The sequence below is a fragment of the Ictidomys tridecemlineatus genome, chromosome 4 (assembly GCF_052094955.1).
Source record: "Ictidomys tridecemlineatus isolate mIctTri1 chromosome 4, mIctTri1.hap1, whole genome shotgun sequence".
NCBI lineage: Eukaryota > Metazoa > Chordata > Mammalia > Rodentia > Sciuridae > Ictidomys > Ictidomys tridecemlineatus.
In genome coordinates, this window is record NC_135480.1 from 169,385,756 (window position 1) to 169,403,161 (window position 17,406).

General features: G+C 37.5%; 1 protein-coding gene across 6 annotated transcripts in view; it reads right to left on the reverse strand.

The window, feature by feature from the left end:
* The window catches only part of Lingo2 (leucine rich repeat and Ig domain containing 2), a 1,122,715-nt gene extending 1,108,337 nt beyond the window's left edge, over positions 1-14,378 (reverse strand). For 4 of the 6 annotated variants that reach the window (XM_078047735.1, XM_078047736.1, XM_078047731.1 and 1 more), the window contains exon 1: positions 13,680-14,378. The gene's annotated coding sequence lies outside the window, so the exon portion shown is untranslated. Of the gene's footprint in view, positions 1-12,824; positions 13,048-13,490; positions 13,586-13,679 lie in introns of those variants that run through there. The other 2 variants (XM_078047733.1, XM_078047732.1) reach the window with 2 other exon arrangements.
* Positions 14,379-17,406: the final 3,028 nt, after the last annotated feature.

The following is a 17,406-nucleotide window of genomic DNA, read 5'->3' on the forward strand; positions in this document are numbered from 1 at the left end:
TTGGGGATTGAATCCATGGATGCCTTACCACTGAGCTGTACCCCCAATCCTTTTCATTTTGAGAAAGAGTCTCCCTAAATTGCTTAGGCTGTTCCAACTTTTGATCTTCCTGCCTGAGCCTCTGAATTTGCTGGAACTGCATGTATTCCCCATAGCACCTAGGATATACTATATTCCAGTAATCCTCTGAAACATAACCTACAACAATGACCGTAGAACTCCATGTTAGAATGAGACATGTTTATATTAGTTTCAGTTGAGACTAAAAGCCAAGAACCAAATACTTGAAAGTACTTCATATTTTTAATCAAAGTACTAGATAATCTATGCAGGAATTGCAAAAGGAAATCTTTCAAACCCAATTGTGAACCTCTGTCCCTTAAAATTTACATGGTCCAAAAAGTAGTGTGTGTGTGTGTGTGTGTGTGTGTGTGTGTGTGTGTGTGTGTGTGTGTGGGGTGTGTTGTTGTATTGTAAATCACACTACCATCTCCTCAACTCAAACACTAAAGAAGCTTTAAGGAGAATACCTCAAAATCTTAAAATCCTGGGAGATGTAACAGTTAATGTCTTATGTGCACTTTAGAATGTCTGTTACAAAACCATTCTTGTTGGGAGTTCTAGAGGATTATTATAGTTTATGAGATTCAGAATTTTTTAAGCCATTTACAAATTGAATTTAAATGAACGGCTATGATCCTGAATTAGCAGAGCAGAGAGAGGTGCTGGATAAATCTTCCCTGGGAGAGGCGAGATTCCATAAATATTTCCCAAAGACTAAAGGGGCAATTTTGAAGAAAGAACTAGCTAAACTAGCTCCCGTCCAAGAAGAATGTGATACAGGAATGGGGTAATTATGACAGAAGGATGGATTTTCCGGGGACTAGGGAAGAAATGCTACCTATCTAATCAGAAGAAAACATACTTCCTAGGTCACAGAAAATGTAGCTTGAGACCTAGTAGAGATTCTGAGAAATATACTTATCTATAGTATATTTCTATAGATCATATTAGGCTGTGGTTACAAACTACCTTTTAGTTTTAATAGCTTAAAATCTCAAATGCTGACTTTCAACATGGTTACTGTGGGTCAGCCAGGGCAGAGGCTGGCTCTTCTCACTGAAGTTTCAATGAGAGGAAACAGTTGTCTTCTGTGAAGTTGTTGGCTGCAGTGACAGAAGAAAAAGATCTTTGGAGATACTTACTAGATCAGCCTATCATTGGCACTGGTCACTTTGCTTACAACTCATTAGTCAAATCTGGTCACATGGCCTCTCTCAAGCACAAATAGCCAGGGAATTAAACTGTACCATGTACCCAGGGGGTATACAGTCAGAAATGTTTGATAACATTCATATCTATCACACTGCCATAAGTTAACAACAAACAGCACTTAAAAAGAGAGAAAGAGAGAGGAGTCCACTGAAACCAGAAGTTGTCTATTCTAGGTTACATTTAAATCAATCAAGTCAGACTTCACATTTACCTCTCCTATGATTCTGAGAAGGCAAGAGCAGAAAGAATGGAAGGCAATTGGGAGAAACTCAGAAAAGGCCTATTGGACTCTCCTTCCATTCAGTACAAGAAACAAGAGAGAAGGAAACATTAACATTAAATAAATTTAGGTCTTCCTTATTATGAATGGGATGTAAAAGAAATGACACTATTTACATGATTAGGAGTGATTGCTAATCACAATTTATGTTCTATAATAATTAAGTCAATAAAATATGAGTCCTATCTGACATTTTATTCATGAGCGAGAAAATATTCAGCTCCCTAGAGGAAATATTCATCTCTGAAGGGAGAGTAGAGGATTCAAAAGGGAGGAAAACCAGTTTGCTTAAATAAAAGGCTCACATTTGAAAAATCTGTGCTGGATGAACCCTACCTTTCAGTAAATGGCAAAGTTAAAAAGAAAACAATTGGGGATGGTGAGTGGGAAGGGGACTGTTAAGTGAATCCAAATAAAAATAAAACTTTCAGAAAAATCAGAGGGAAAAAAAAACATACATAACCAAGAGAATCTCAGAAGAATTAAGATAAAATGTTATTAATGGAACAAGAAAAAAGTTTAGACATTTTTCAGATAAACCATTCTGCCCTGGAGTTTTTCCCAGATACATGAAACAAAAATTATAGATGAAAATGCTGTGAGAATTTAAAGTCAAAAACACCTAGGAAAATGCTCCATCACAGCAAAATGAATGACAGAAAATCTGATTAGATCCTGTAACATTGGCCAAAGAGAAATACTGAGCAGAGACAAAAAACATAATTTATTTCCAACAAACTAGATTTAAGTATAGAGCTATAACCCCTTATGCCATCAGAACACATTAACAGTGGATGTCCCAGAAGCAAAATTCCATTAAATCATCTATTTGATCTTTGAATTTTTTTCTGTCTGTGATACAGAAAGCATCAGAGAAGAAAACAGGATTCAAATGCTGAAGAGGGTAAATGTTTAAGATAAGAAAAGAGTAAAATACTGATTATTTTACTTAAGTTGGTTATTTTTTTTTCAAGAGAGCATAAAAACTGTTATTTATACAGGATCAAAGAGTTGCTTATAGTATGAATAACTACAAGAAAGTTATCAACCAGTTATGTAAAAAACGAGGTCCTCAAACTACAATAGTCTGATTTATATTGTTATCCTTATTTCATAGCCTACAAATAAAATCCATATTATAAGAAAAAATGGGGAAATTTTTGTTATAAAAAGGCAGTGAAATTCAATAGAAGAAACAAAGTTTTACTGCTTTCATTTTGCTTTTCTATGCAAATGTTCCATTTAAATTTTAAAAGTGATGTACTTAACTGAATTGAAGATAATTTTGTTAGTGATTTTTACTTATATGTTTAATATGGAAATGACTTAGTTTGTGAAGACACTGAGTATACATGTTTGTTTTATCCTATCCCATCCTATGTTATCCTATCCTACCCTAAACTCTATGCAAGGTAAGTAGGGCAAAAGAACAACTTTACCACTAATTTATCTATTAAGAAATTAACACTTCAAAATATTAAGATTGCTAGGGTTCAGTACTAGCAGATAATGGCAAAGTCAAGATTTAAAACCAAATCTTTAAACTTCAAAAAATCATTACATGCCATCTCCTTTACTAGTTGGAAATAACATCACTATGTCTTTTGATTCAATTTAAAACTAAGTGTTCTAAAACTCACATTTTAAATTATTTGGAAAATATTTGTCATCTCCCTTACTAGTTGGAAATAACATCATTATGTCCTTTGATGTGATTTAAAACTAACTGTTTTAAAACTCACATTTTAAATTATTTGGAAAATATTAGAACTATGTCTAAAATTATTTCTAAAAATATGATAAAATATTTGTTACCCTCTAGAATCGCATGGTTTATAAAGATATGTTCAGGCCAATAAATAAATAATATATAATAATATATATTAACTAATATATATGCAAACAGAAGTTTGTTTACAAAAGAGTTTTGTGTAGAGTTTTATGAAATGGTTTATTGAGAATATGATATTAGGCTTGTTTTCAAAGAATGAGCAAAAGTCAGCCCACATAATTTGGAAAGGGCTACTTCAGTTGGAGGAATCCCAATGTGCAAAACATGGAGATATACTGAAAATTGGAGTGCTTTCATTAATAGATACTAGATTGTTGTACTTTGAGTATTCTTCCATATATATATATATATATAAATTTACTATGAATCACTAATTAAATTCATTAGCAATTTATTCTTACAAAGCCATTAGTACACTTGATACATCTATATTCTTTCTTACCAGAGAAAACAGTAGGTGATTTTCTGCCCTAGAAAGGCAAACACCTTCCATGGTTTTTCACCATTACTATTGACAAAATATCTGATTAACATCCATACTCTAAATCTATGATTCAAAACCATTAATTTCTATTGAATCAAACTTCACAACTTTCCTTGGGCTCTGTTTCACTTTACCATAATCATTGAACCTTTTTCAAACCTACTAGTCATGTTTATTTTCTAATTTTTTTCAGTGAGCTGTATTAACTTTGGAATATGAATATGAATCACTCTTATAATCTACAGTAGGAGTTCCTAAAGGTGGATGAACAGGTCCAAAAGTTGGAAGCCCAATAGGACAGTTATCTAATCTACCTCTTTTATTCAGACCTAAATACTTTTATACGCTGCATAACAAACTATAAACATACAGAATTTATTTCATGTCATATGTGTTTCATGAAGTGAATCATATTTTTATTATGGTTATTACAGTTTCTCTGACAAAAGACAAACTATATTTTATTGAAAGTTCATATAGTACCTTGTAAGAAGAATCTCTAATACAGAACCAATCATATATGCAGATATTTTCTTAATTTGAGCCTCTACAAAAATAAGATCACTAACTAATAAATATGGTCTAGAATAAAATTCTTGAGAAAGAAATGGCCATGGAAATAAAATTTAGATAGAATGATTTTTATAGAATAAAAATGAAAAATAACCAAACCACATAGAGAATATCAAAATAATCTGCGATAGGTTTCATTGTCCAAATATATATTAGACAATTACTTGGAGGGGACGTTTTATAAGGATGTATCCAAGGTATAGGAGAAGGGACTAGGCCACTAAGGCCACTCATGGAAATGATCCAAGGGAGATACCCCATGATTTACATGAATGTTGTGATCCATGTCTTATATACACGAGCCACCTCTTTTGCATTGCTACCCCAACTTTGACACAAACCCAAATTCTTCCACAGCATTAATCACACTTAAACTTCTATAACTTTGCTCAAGATTTTGAAATCACAGGAGCAATGGCCCTACACTGAGTACAACATTGTACATGAAAAATTCCATTTGACATCTATCTTCTGTGTTTTTTCCCTAGTTTATCACCTTTACTTCATCATACAATATCATTCTAGTGCCTGGCCACTAAATCTTCTTGCTTTCTACTCACAAAGCACATAGTGTCACTGTTCTTGCCTCATTTATTTTATATTACTTCTTTCTCTATCAAAACCTTAGGTGTAAGGGAGTCCCAGGAAGCTCTTTTATCTTTTTAAAATATGGATTTCTGCAGCATTAAATATTTTGATGATGAATATATCCTATTACTGTGATAAAAAAGAAAAAATCTAATAAGATTACATGTAAAGAAAAGGGCTTTAGTCAGATGAAACAAATGAATAGTAGATACTGGAGGAAAGTTAATGATAATAATGGTATTAACCTAAATGAAAAAAGATTTTTATAATAACCAGGGGAAGTTAGTCTATTAGGGAAGTATAGTATATAGGCCTTGAGTTTCTAAGATATGAGGGAAAATAAGGTGAGGTAGAAAAAAATAATTTGTATTCCTCTATTATGAAAATAGTTCTATACTGAATGTTCCCCAAATATCAGATGCCTCTAAGAGAAACTTTCTTGACCATCTTGGGTGAATCTCTATCATTGGATTTTGTTTCTTCATACATAAAACAAAATTTCTAGTTATATATTTGGTTTCCCTACATTGTATATAAGTTATTTCCAACATAGCCAGTCAGTCTCTCAAAGGCATGATTTTAACTGTTCCTTTCCCAGAAACAACATCCAAATCATATCCAAGACCTACCCTAGAGCTCATTAATACAAAGGAGTCACATACTACCTGTTGAATTGATCTACTATTCCACCATAGATGAAGTATTGTTCTACAGCCACATTTTTCTACTTCACTATATATCTTGGAGATTTACTCTTGGTGATATTTAAAGAAATACAGCATTCCATTTATCTTCTTAACAAACCTGCACTATCACAATATCCAATGTGAAAGTATTCCAAAGCTTATTTATTTCTCCTTGGAGTATGTGGATTGTTTTTCTGATTTTTTGAAATCTGTGTGTTTAGAAGGTTTTTGCCCTTTCCTTTCCAATCTGTCTGCCTTTTGAGTCTTTTTCTTGCCTTACTTTCTTGGCTAGACCTTCCATTGTAAACACTGAGAAGAAGTAATAAAAGCAAACATTCCTGCCTGGCTTCCAAGCTTAGAAGAAAGACATTAAGTCTTCCACCAGCAGGTTTTATATTTGATCAAGGTGTTCTGCAGCTGTTGTACACCTTAAACTTGAAGATGTTCCCTTCTCTTCTCAGTTTGATAAGGAAATTTTATCAAGAATGTTGAATTTTTCTCATCCATTTTTCTGCATCTGTTAATGTGATGATATTTTTGATTGATTTTCTAATGCTAAACTAACACTACATTTCTGGGAGGAACCCAATGTGGTCATGATGCATATTCTTTATATTCTCGATATTTGTATTTGTTAAAGGTTTACTAGAATGTTTAGGTCTACATAAATGAGAATTACTGGTCTCTCTTTTTCTCTTCTTCAAATGCATTTTTTTGTGTGTGTTACTAACATTAGAGTAATGCTTATCTTTAAGGATGAGTTGTGAAATGTTCTTTCCTCTCTAATTTCTTGGAAGAGTTTGTTGAGAATTTGTATTATTTCTTCCTGAAATGTTTGAAAGACTTTATTACTGAGATCTTCTGTGCCTGGGGTTTACCTTGTGAGAAGATTTGGGTGCTTTGTTTTGTTTTGGAATTGGAATTTTTTAACAGCTAATTTGCTATACCACCTATTTGCAATAAAATTTAATAATTTTACATAAAAAAGTAAATAATTTTTAATAAATTTACAGGTTTGTGCAACCATCACCACAATCCAATTTTATACTTTTTCCCTCATCCAAAAGAGTCTTCATGTCCATTCAGTCACTTCCTTTCCCACTCCCAGTAAGAAGAAAGTGCCACTCTCCACTCAAATTCCACAAAGTTTTTTTATGTTTTTTAAATATAAGTAGAAGCATGGAATATATGGTCTTTTGCTTCTGACTGCATTCATGAAACACATTTTAAAGGTTTATCCAGGTCATAGAATGTGTCATGATTTCATTCCTTTTTATTGCTGAGTATTATTCCACAATATGAATATTCATTATTTTGTTTATCCATTCACTGGGTGATATGGTGTGGAAAGTTTTTAAAAACAAATAAAATTTCTTGAAAAGATAACTATTTCAAGTTATCTATTTCTTCTTATGTACAAATAATATTTATTTGCAGCTTCATGAGATCATTTCTCTAAGTTCCTAAAAGAGGAACTTAAAGTCAATTATTATAAACATTTATAATTTAACAGATATTTAAACAATATTTAAATTGCACTTTAGATAAGTTTAACAAGTTTAGTACAACACCAGTTTACACACATACACACACACACACACACACACACACACACACACACACACACATATATTTCCCAACTCCATGACCAACACTGGGACTATATCAATGTTCCCAAATCATCAGCAAATACTCTCTGGCTACTGTGTTAATTTGCATGGCTGTGATTCTTGATGAGGTTGTGTATTTCTTCTTCACATATTCACTCTCATCTCAATGTCCCCTTTTATGAATCTTCTCCAGGCCATTCTCATTTTATCCTAATGTGAATAGCCTGATAATGCAGATCTTACCTTGTCACTGTATAGAGTGTTGCAAGTAACAGATACTTAACAAGCATTTCCTCAATGAGGTGGTAGTCTATTCTGTTTTTGCTAGCTTATCAATTTTTGCCTTCTTGGCTGAACAAGATCAGAAGATATTTAAGAATAAAGACCAATTCACATGCAGCATTATATTCTGAATATTAAATATAATCAGTTTAACATAAATCAATGTTTACATACTAATTGAGGTAAATTTAATCCATTGAGATCACAGGTAGGCTTTTAGAATTACCTGCAAATGAAATATCAAAAAGAGAAACCATTCACAACTCCTAATTATATAACTTATAAAATAAAATGTAAAGGTTGTGAGCATATATACGGTATTTATGATACATAATATTTTCATACACACACACACACACACACACACACACTAAAGTCCAGCAAAAAAATTATTAAGAAGATAAAGTCACCTTCCTTTTGTAAAATGAATCTCACCATTTCAAAATCAACATTTATCACAGGGCACTGCTGTTGGCTCCTCTGGTATACTGGGAGCAATATAGTTTTTATGCTAATTATTTCCCTTCATGCTGGCTACAAGATAGATATCTTGCAGCTAACCATAGTTACATTATAATAGAAAGAGATTGTATGAAGACACAAAATCCTCTTATGCAGTCCAATTTAGAATCCACTTGAAAAACTCTACAGCGCTACATCTAGAAACTAAAATGTTCTGGGAATCTTATATTTCTGCATATATCTGTTAAGCTGAAATTTTCGTATGATTTTTATAAAGATTTTTATAATGATTCCCTCTTTATAGATAATTAATATTATGTCTTACTCTATCTGCCATGACAGTAAAATGTAATTTGATTTTTAGGCTAGGTTTCTAGGTTTGCATTCAGTTTTATACGTTCTGTAGAGAAAAATATATTTACAATGACAACAAAACTCAAGGGAAGGAAATGGTACTTGACTTACCACTGCAACTAGTAAAGATAAGCTTTTATTAAAATTAACTACTGAATACCTTAAAAAACAACAAAATTTACTCTACTTTGAAATCCTAGCAGTCTTTCTATTTTGTCAAAAGAACACATAATTATTTCAATGGGTCTTTAAAATTTTAATTCAACTCCTTAAATCACTTAGCATCTACCAATTACTTTCTTTCTAATTCATTTTATAAAAATAACTTATAGTTAATATCATTAGCATTAAAACCACTAAAGTTAAATAGGACAAATGGACAGACTATTAGTGGTCTTGCAAAAACTAAAATAGTGCATGAGGTTTGTGTTCAACTTCATAGATTAAACCACCAAATCAACATTGCACAAATTCAATATCTTTAGTGCTTGAAGAAACTGAGTAGTATACCTGATTTAATAAGATATTGGCTATACTATACATAAAAACAAGAAAAACGTACAATTCCTAAAAAGTAAAAACAGGGATTTCATTGTAATTTTATTATTAAAAAATACTTAATTTTGTTTTTCTCCTACCTACTCTTTGTCATCACAACTGCTCTAGAACAGACTGAATGAATAGAGGACTTTCACGTCTCACACAATAAGCATTACAAGATTTCCATATGTCCCAAAGTTTGTGCCTCATTAACACAATAACTTTGAGGAAATTATCTCCCATACATATAGATTAACTTAAAATTGATTTTCATAACACCTGTTATATATATATACCCTGGAGAGGTCCTCTCATATGGATTTGGCATATCCAAATCTATCCTTAATTTTAGAAGTTTTATCAGTATTTTTACATATATTTCATTTATTTTTCTATCAAATGTTACAATGCCTAACATTTATATTCACCTGACAGTCTTGTTTTTCTTTCCCTAAAACCTAAAACTAGGTATGATCAAATGTGGAATACAAAAATAGAATTGGTAGATAAGATATAAGATGTTCCCTTGTACAGAAATCAGCACTGAGTCTTATAAAAACGAGAGCTTTTTCAAAAATCACACTGCTAGTCATAGAAGACTTAAACAGAATTCAAGTTTTCTAATGTCAAAACCAATGCTTTTACTATTTATTCATGCTGCCTCCTGGGGCACTGGGTTACTCTCTCTTGAGAGATTTTTGAAACCAGGATTTTCTCTCTGGGGATATTTAAGAACCATTTAGCAATTGTAGCCATTGAGTGACACCTCAAAGAAGGAAAGGGGGGGAGGGAGAAAAACAAGGAAAGAGGGACAAAAGGAGGAGGAAGGGATTTACTAAAGTCTTGGATGGAGTTAAGGTTTCCTAAAATGGGTTACTAATTTCTGAACAGGTATATACTGACTTGTGTGACACAAATATTGACTTCATATGAGCATTTCACATTTGATTATACCAGACAATTTGCTCATAGAGTATGAATTATATGGAAATAAGTCACTCCAAGTACAAATGCACCATGTACCTAAGCAGTTCATCTACCTCCAGTGACTAAGTATGCAACCTTCTACACTTCCCAGAAACAAAAGCCAGTCAGACAAGAGGCATTCACACTGAAAGAGATAATAATCAGTTAATGACTGAGTCTCCCTAAAGAGTCAAAAGCACATTCTAGGGGGATTTCCTTTGCATATGAGATTCAAAAATAAATGCCCAAATTTAATATTTTAAAAACACCTCCCACTTAAATATATTGAAATAATTGTTCAGTAACTATAAATTAGCATAGATTTAGTTCTGAAGAAAAAAAATTAAAAAGAAGAAAGGAGATTTTTAAAAGCAAAACAAACAAATAAAATGGTGGCTCATAGAAGAAATTGTAGAAGTAAATGCAGTTAGATAGGTTAAGCTGATACCTAGGATTTAACTTCTCTCTCATTCTCTTTTTATTTCCTTAGCAAATATCTTTTAAAGCTCAATTAATTTCCTTTCAACAAATATACTATTTTATGCTTTAATAGTTTTTAAAGTTCTTAACACCAAAGTAGACCCTAACTCATAAAAGGATGTGACTTGGTGACATATCGCCCCATCAAAATTATAAACGGGGAACCCAGAGGTTTGTTGAGGGCTACAAGAGAGAGAAATGTTCATGTAGAATCAGAAACTGATTTTTTTTTTCAATCTAACATGCTGCCTTATGGATAAAAAGCAACCAAATTGAGAATCAGTAACTGTCAGGCCTGTTTGCATATAGTGACCTCCTCTCCTTGTACTACAGGAAAACATTTCCACCTAGAGTTCTTTCACAGAATATCTAGAGACCAAACAAAATCAACCATAATGACTACCAGAGTCAGATAATAATCAGTTTTTAATTGAAGCACCAAGCCAATTAATTTGTGACAACTTCCTATCACTTCTTATTCTTGACATGAAGTTTCAGAGGACATGGTTTTCAGGCTCATGGCATGGCATCTCTGAAAGAGTTCAATGTTTGGACTCTTTAAAAATCACATTTATTAAAGAAAAAAATCTTTAAGAGATGGAGCCCTAAAACTAAATTTGAGATTACAAACCAGCCCCTCTACTTTGATTTAATTGTCTAGAAACACAATGTCCCTTAAGCTTCACATACACAGATTCTTAATACTAGCAGATCTTCCTTTGGTTTCAGAGGTTTCAGAAAGACAACGGAACCCTTAATATGTTTTTTCTTTGGCTAATTGCATTCACCAAATGAGTGATTTTTGTCTACATATGCAGATTTTTTTTCTATAAATGATTCACAGTCATTTCTCACGACACAAAATTTCCAAAAGATACAGCTTAAGAACAAACGATCCTTTGAGGGACTCCCGTAACATTTATTCTTGCTCCCAGACATAGCTCTATCCAATGTAATACATGTCTGACAAAGTTTATGTAAATCTTCTCTGAGATGATGCCATGTGTTATTCTGGAATAAAAAAAATCAATAAATTGTCCTGCTTCCATTTTCACTAAATTACAATTGCTATATAAAAATATTAACTTATATATTAACCTTAATTAGTAAGGTAAGTAACCAATGCCCTCTACATAAATGATAACCAAACCACTTCATCTATCATCACTGGTTAATCACTTCTCTGAAATACCTGTAAGGTGAAATACCTGACAGAATCTCACAACACATTTCACTGGTTTTCAACAGGAAGCACTTCATATTTTTTTCTTCCTCACACTCCAAGTGTATTGGAAGTAATGCACACTAGTAGAAGATGATGATGATACACTGAAAAAAAAATCTCCTTTTAAAATGTTAGCCACTGCTTCCTATTTCTTAAAAAAAAAAAATATTGTTCATTCTTTCAGCATGTGGCCCAATATTTCACTACTGCTGGATCTTTGCTTTTCAGTATTCCTAGAATATTCCATGACCCATCCTATTCTTGGTCTTCCTTTTGTATTAAGTCGTCTTTGTTAATAGCCACCTTTAAAGGACCCTAAAATTGCATGCAGAGGGTAAAATGACCACATATGATATATACAAACACGACACAGTACACTGAAAAGCACTCATTACTGCCTGTCTTGACAGGCAGCGCATAATTAACACCAAGCACGCACAATACCCACTTTTTTGTTTTGCTTATACATAATGATCAAACATATTCAGTGCCCTCAGTGCCCAAGGCAGTACCTAGCAGAGATGATATTTGTTAGTAGCTTGAGTAAAGTGGATTATGTCAGAAACAGTGTGAAATGTGAAATGAATCTGACTTCATCAAATAATCTGAACTCAAGGCCAATTCGCAGCACCGCCCCCCTCCCAAACACATAAGATTAACTTCACCCCCCCTTTCTCCCTTCATGTTCTGGCCATGACTTCCTTCTCATTCTTTGCTCTCCCTCTCTCCAAATCTTTCAGCAGCTTTGCTCTGTTCTTAGAGCCAATCCATTGGAAAAGGGAATCAGTAAGATGCTGAATGGGGCGACTTCGCCATCAGGTAGAGAGGAAAGGGGAGGAAAAGAAGAGGGTGTGGTACTCTTTTTCTCCACCACACCCCATCCCCTGAGTCTTGCACTCCAGAACACTGCAGCTCAGAGGGACACAGGGGGTCCACTGGCTCACCTGGGAGCAACCCAAACCAGACCAGCCACCAGGCGCTCTCCCAGGAGGGGGGGGGGACTTCCCTTAAAGCAAGAAAGCAAAAATTCAGGGGTGAGTGAAATAGGGATTGGTGCAAATACACAGTCCCCAGAGCACCACTGAGAGATTGAAAGGCACCTTTAGATACAGACCCTACAGATTCGCTCACACTCTCAACTCGCTCCCAACTGAGTATTTGGCTGAGAATTTACAGAGAACGGGACACAGGGGGGACCTGAGAGAGTAAGTAGAAAGAGGGCATTACCTCCAGAGACTGCCCTCAGGGCGCGGACTAGGATCGCTTCCCCGAAGTGGCTCCAGTTCAGGGCAAACACAGCTTTCCAGAGCTCAGCCGGGATTCGGACCCGCGTACCCGCAGCGCCGCGCGCATACAGGACGCGCGCCGGGACTCCCGCACACGTTCTGGACCCAGCCAGGCTCGCCTCCCCCTGCCGCGCCGGCTCCGCCACCCCGCGGGCACGCTCGCTCCCGGTGCTCGCCCCTCCGCCTCCCGGTGCCCCCACACCCACCGGTTCCGCGGCGCCCGCTGGGAACCTCTAGCGGAGGCGAAGGGAACCGCAACCGACCCGCGGCGCCCGGGCTCCGACGCCGGCTGCCGAAAGCCTGCCAGGCGGCGGCGTGGGCTTTGCATGCCCCCCAATCCGCGGGCCGGATGCCGCCGCCCCCACCTGCCCACCTGCGCCAGGCTCACCTGCCACCGCGTTCTAGCTGCTTTCGCCGGTGCCCATTGCTCTCTATGGAAAGGAGCGGGTGGGTCTGCGGTGCTAATGGGGAAAAAATCTTGCCAGGGGTGTTAAAAAAAAAAAAAAAATCCACGCTGTAAATCAGCCTGGACAGACGACCCAGCCCGATGCGTATTTCCAATAGGTTTCAAAAGTGTAAGGAAAGGACTCTGCCTTTGGCTTCCTACCTTTCAACTGGACACCAGCAGCACCAGCTACTCCTCGACTTGCCCACCAGAGCCATTCGCTCCGGTTGTGCAACTGCGTGGCGACACCCGAGGAAATCATTGTAACTTGGCCTAAACACCCACCCTACCCCAACATCTATTTTAAGTTATTATTCCCTCTGGAGATTCAAGCAGCGGTTTTGCTCTTACCTAGAGGTGCTGTTAATTCTTCAGGTCCCTAAAATCCAAAGCCAAGAATACAAGCACACAAGTCCAGGGGCTTTTCCTTGACTTCCCAGATTCAGCTCTGCTGGCTTTTCCTTTCAAGGGAAACGGGAGGGGAAGGCGGTTAAAAGCCCTCACAGTGGAGGCGCCTCCACACCTTCAAGCTGGTGGAAACAGAGACCAGGGCAACCTTCAAGCACCCAGAAGTCTCCCAGTCAGTCCCTGTTCAGGCAACTTGGCTGCCTATTCAATTTTCTTCTGTAACCCCACAAAAACGTCAGTCACTTCTCTGGCGTTAGACAGGAAAGGATCAGATATTCCCAGTTGCGGCCGCTTCTCTCTTTCTCTGGAAACACCTCTTCCCCTCTTCTCCCCTTAATTAGAAAAATCTAATCTCTGCTTGGATTGGGTGGGGCCAAGGCGTAAAGGTGCTGTAAGAGTCTCTCCAAGGTACTTCAGTACCGCGTTCGCTTAGATAACCCCGGCTCTGAGGTGTCTAAGCCGAGGAAACTTTGAGTAGATGCAGCCCTAACCGAGCGCGGCTGGGCGGGTTTGGGGCACAAGTGAGAAGGCTGCGAGAAGGCGGCTTCAAGGAAGAGGGACCTCAAGCGGGCGGCGGGCGGCCGGCTGCTGGGTTCCACCGGCCCCACTCGGCGCACGAAGTGCGCGCACACACACGCGCACACAGCCGCCCCCCCGCCCGCCCCACGCGCGCGCGCGCTCGCGCCGCTACACACGCGCGTCCGGCCTGGTGCCGGCAGCCCCCGGGCTACTGGCCACAGGGAAAGGCGAGTTCTGGCAAGAGGTTCCTAGGATCTATATAATAGGAAGATTCATCACGCCTCACTATTTAGTGAATTGCTAGCAGTTACTGCCTTCGTGTTCTCAAGTCAGTTCGGCTACCTGGCTGCTCGCTGCCCTGTCTCCCTCTTTGACTCTTTGGCTCTTTCCTTGAGGCCAGCTACTCTCCCAAACCCCTGAGTAAAGTCGTCCGCGAAGATTAACCTAGTTCCCATTTCCACCCTCCAGGGCCACCTCCGCCCCTTCTGCGGAATGGAAGTAGCTGCAGCAGTTCACTTGGGAGCTGAGGGGCTCCCCGAGATCCTTCGACTAGAGGAGCTTACACCTCGTTTCCCCGGACGCAATCCCTTCTTAAAACGCCTTTCTTGCCCTCACTTAACGTTTTCCCCAAGGAGTTCTTAAAGCTGCTAACGTATTTTTTTAAAGGAACTGCCCTGGAACTTGGGATGACTATCTTTGAGAAGTGGGCTAATTTAGTGTCTACGCTTATATTGTAAACTGGACGGTAGCAGGTGAACAGCTCAGCTGGAGAAAGGGGAGGGATTAGGAGTCTGGAGACCCAACCCCTTTAGCAGCCATTTCCAAGGTTTTGCTCTAGAAGTAGCTGTGGGAACCTCTAGCTAGCTTCTGTCCTAACTTTGTATTCTTCCCTAGACGGTAGGGGATGGATCGCTGGGTGCTGCACAGTGAGAAACCCCAAGCCAGAGGCTCCAGGATCATCCACAGCTCTATGGAAAGTATCCTCTCAGTGGGAGTTTATCTTACCCAGACTGAACTGCAGGAATGAATTGCTCTTGGAAAGTAAACTTTTGGCCATTGGTTTGTTTTTGTTGTTGCTTATTTATCAGGCATCGCCTTTTTTCCTCTGCGCTGACTCCACACCAGAAGAGCGTTACTTTGTCTTTCCAAGTACTGGATCGACTTTGGAGGTCTGCGGGGTTTTCCACTCAGTGGCTGCTCGAATCTCTTTAAGGCATGGGACCTGCCGGCAGAAAAAGCAAAGTGATGCAGCACGGAGGTGGCGCTAGGTTCCTTCGCATCGGGGCGCCTCTCCTCTACAGTCTCCATACGCGTGGCGCCTCCTCAGAACGAGGGTCTCCTGATTGGTCTTCTTCAAGTTGGAAGCCGGTTAACTGTCCGAAAGAGAGAACAGTCTGCAAATACAGAACATGATGTTGGGGAGTGCTTAAGTGGAACGAGATGAGGATTTAGTATAAACAATTAAACTTGTGTTGGTAGGAGCTCTGAAAGCGCTTCTAGCAGCTCAGAAATCAATTCAGAGCATTACAAGGTGAGCATTGTTGCGCCTAGGAGCTGTAGATCAGTAGGTAAAGGCTCAAGTTTGAATTTCAGGAGCCGACCTGTTTTAGATTCTGCGTGAGTCAACTCTGGCAGAAGCACTGCCCAAGAGGGACTGTTGGTGTTAGGGGTGATGCATCCATGAAGACTGCTCCTTGGAGGTAGAGAACAGCTAACAACTCTCTCCCACTATCTTGTTCTGCCATTCAAGGTTGCTCTTAGATCGGTTCATAGGGAGTTGGAATGTGTGTTCCACACCTGGCATTTCTTTCAGCGACTGTTAAGGAAAGAGCTTGAAGCTAGATTGCTGAACCTGCATGAAGAAACAGTGAACAATGAATTTGGTAGAAAGATGCTTAGTGATATATAGAGGCATTTTTATTTCCGTGTGTGCCAGGAGCGATTTTTTGAGGCTTGATATCCCAAGATGACTTTGGACACTGACTTTTGCAGCGTTTCAAGTGGAGGATGTGCTGCAGTGTTTTCCAACCTGGTATAATCTGTAAATTGTCTGCTTGCCACAAGGTTTGATGCCTTTTTGAGTTCTAATTCTTAATCCTAATTAATAAATGTCTGCTCCTGATACTGAATGAAGTGGGAATAAAAATTATAATAAACCATTTTCAACAAAATGTTATCTTTAACTTATGATTCCTAATTACATAATCCTATCAGTGAACAATTAAATATTGTGGAAGACTTTTAGACATGAATTACAGAGCTGGATTCGAGAGACTCACTTAGTGAAAGAAAATTAAAAATTTAGGACAGCCTCCTCTCCAAAAAGGTACAAGTGTCAAATTACTTTTATGGTTGTTTTTCTGAAAATCACTATCTGCTACTAAAGCGCCTTTTTAAAATAAGCAGAAATAGGTCATTTATACATTTGTCAAGTTAAATATCTGGGGAGTTCTTTGTAATGCTTGGGAATGTTGTGGAAAGTCAGGTACAAATCAGAGAAGAGTCTATTTCATTTGCCCTGGGTTGTGGTCTACAAGGTGTGTAGGCAGCAGTAAAAATCTGGAACAGAATATTCTTGACATTTAAGCATCTTTAACAAAGAAAAAATCTGTGTATTTATGGACTCTCCTCAGGAAGAATTCTCTTATTCCTCTTGTAAGAATGCAATATCCTCAATAATTTTTTTGGGGGGGGATTTTTGAGAAACCAAAGTCACAATAGTTATTGTTATGCAAAAAGAAATGGAATAAAAATCAACTTTCCCAGCATCACTTTGCATATTCTCTCTTTATGGGAGGAAATAGTTGACAATAAATAAGAAAAGCAACTTCAAAATCAACAGATTCACTCCATTTCCTTACACCTTATATCTAGCTTCAGAATTAAGAAGAAACTATTGAATCTAAATGGTATTGTTAAAACCTGTAGTCTTCCAAGTTCTACCACCACCACCAAATTAAAATAGCTACTGCATCGTTCTAGTATTTTATGTTTCACCATATTCTCTGAAAAGTAGAAATTGAAGCTGGGCATGTAAGATATCTCTTCCAATGAAAAGTATCTTGAAGATTTTACTTCAAGATCATTGTTTTATAAACTTTATGTTCAGAACTCCTTTTTACTTTCCTGGAGCATAGTACTTAACCTAAGG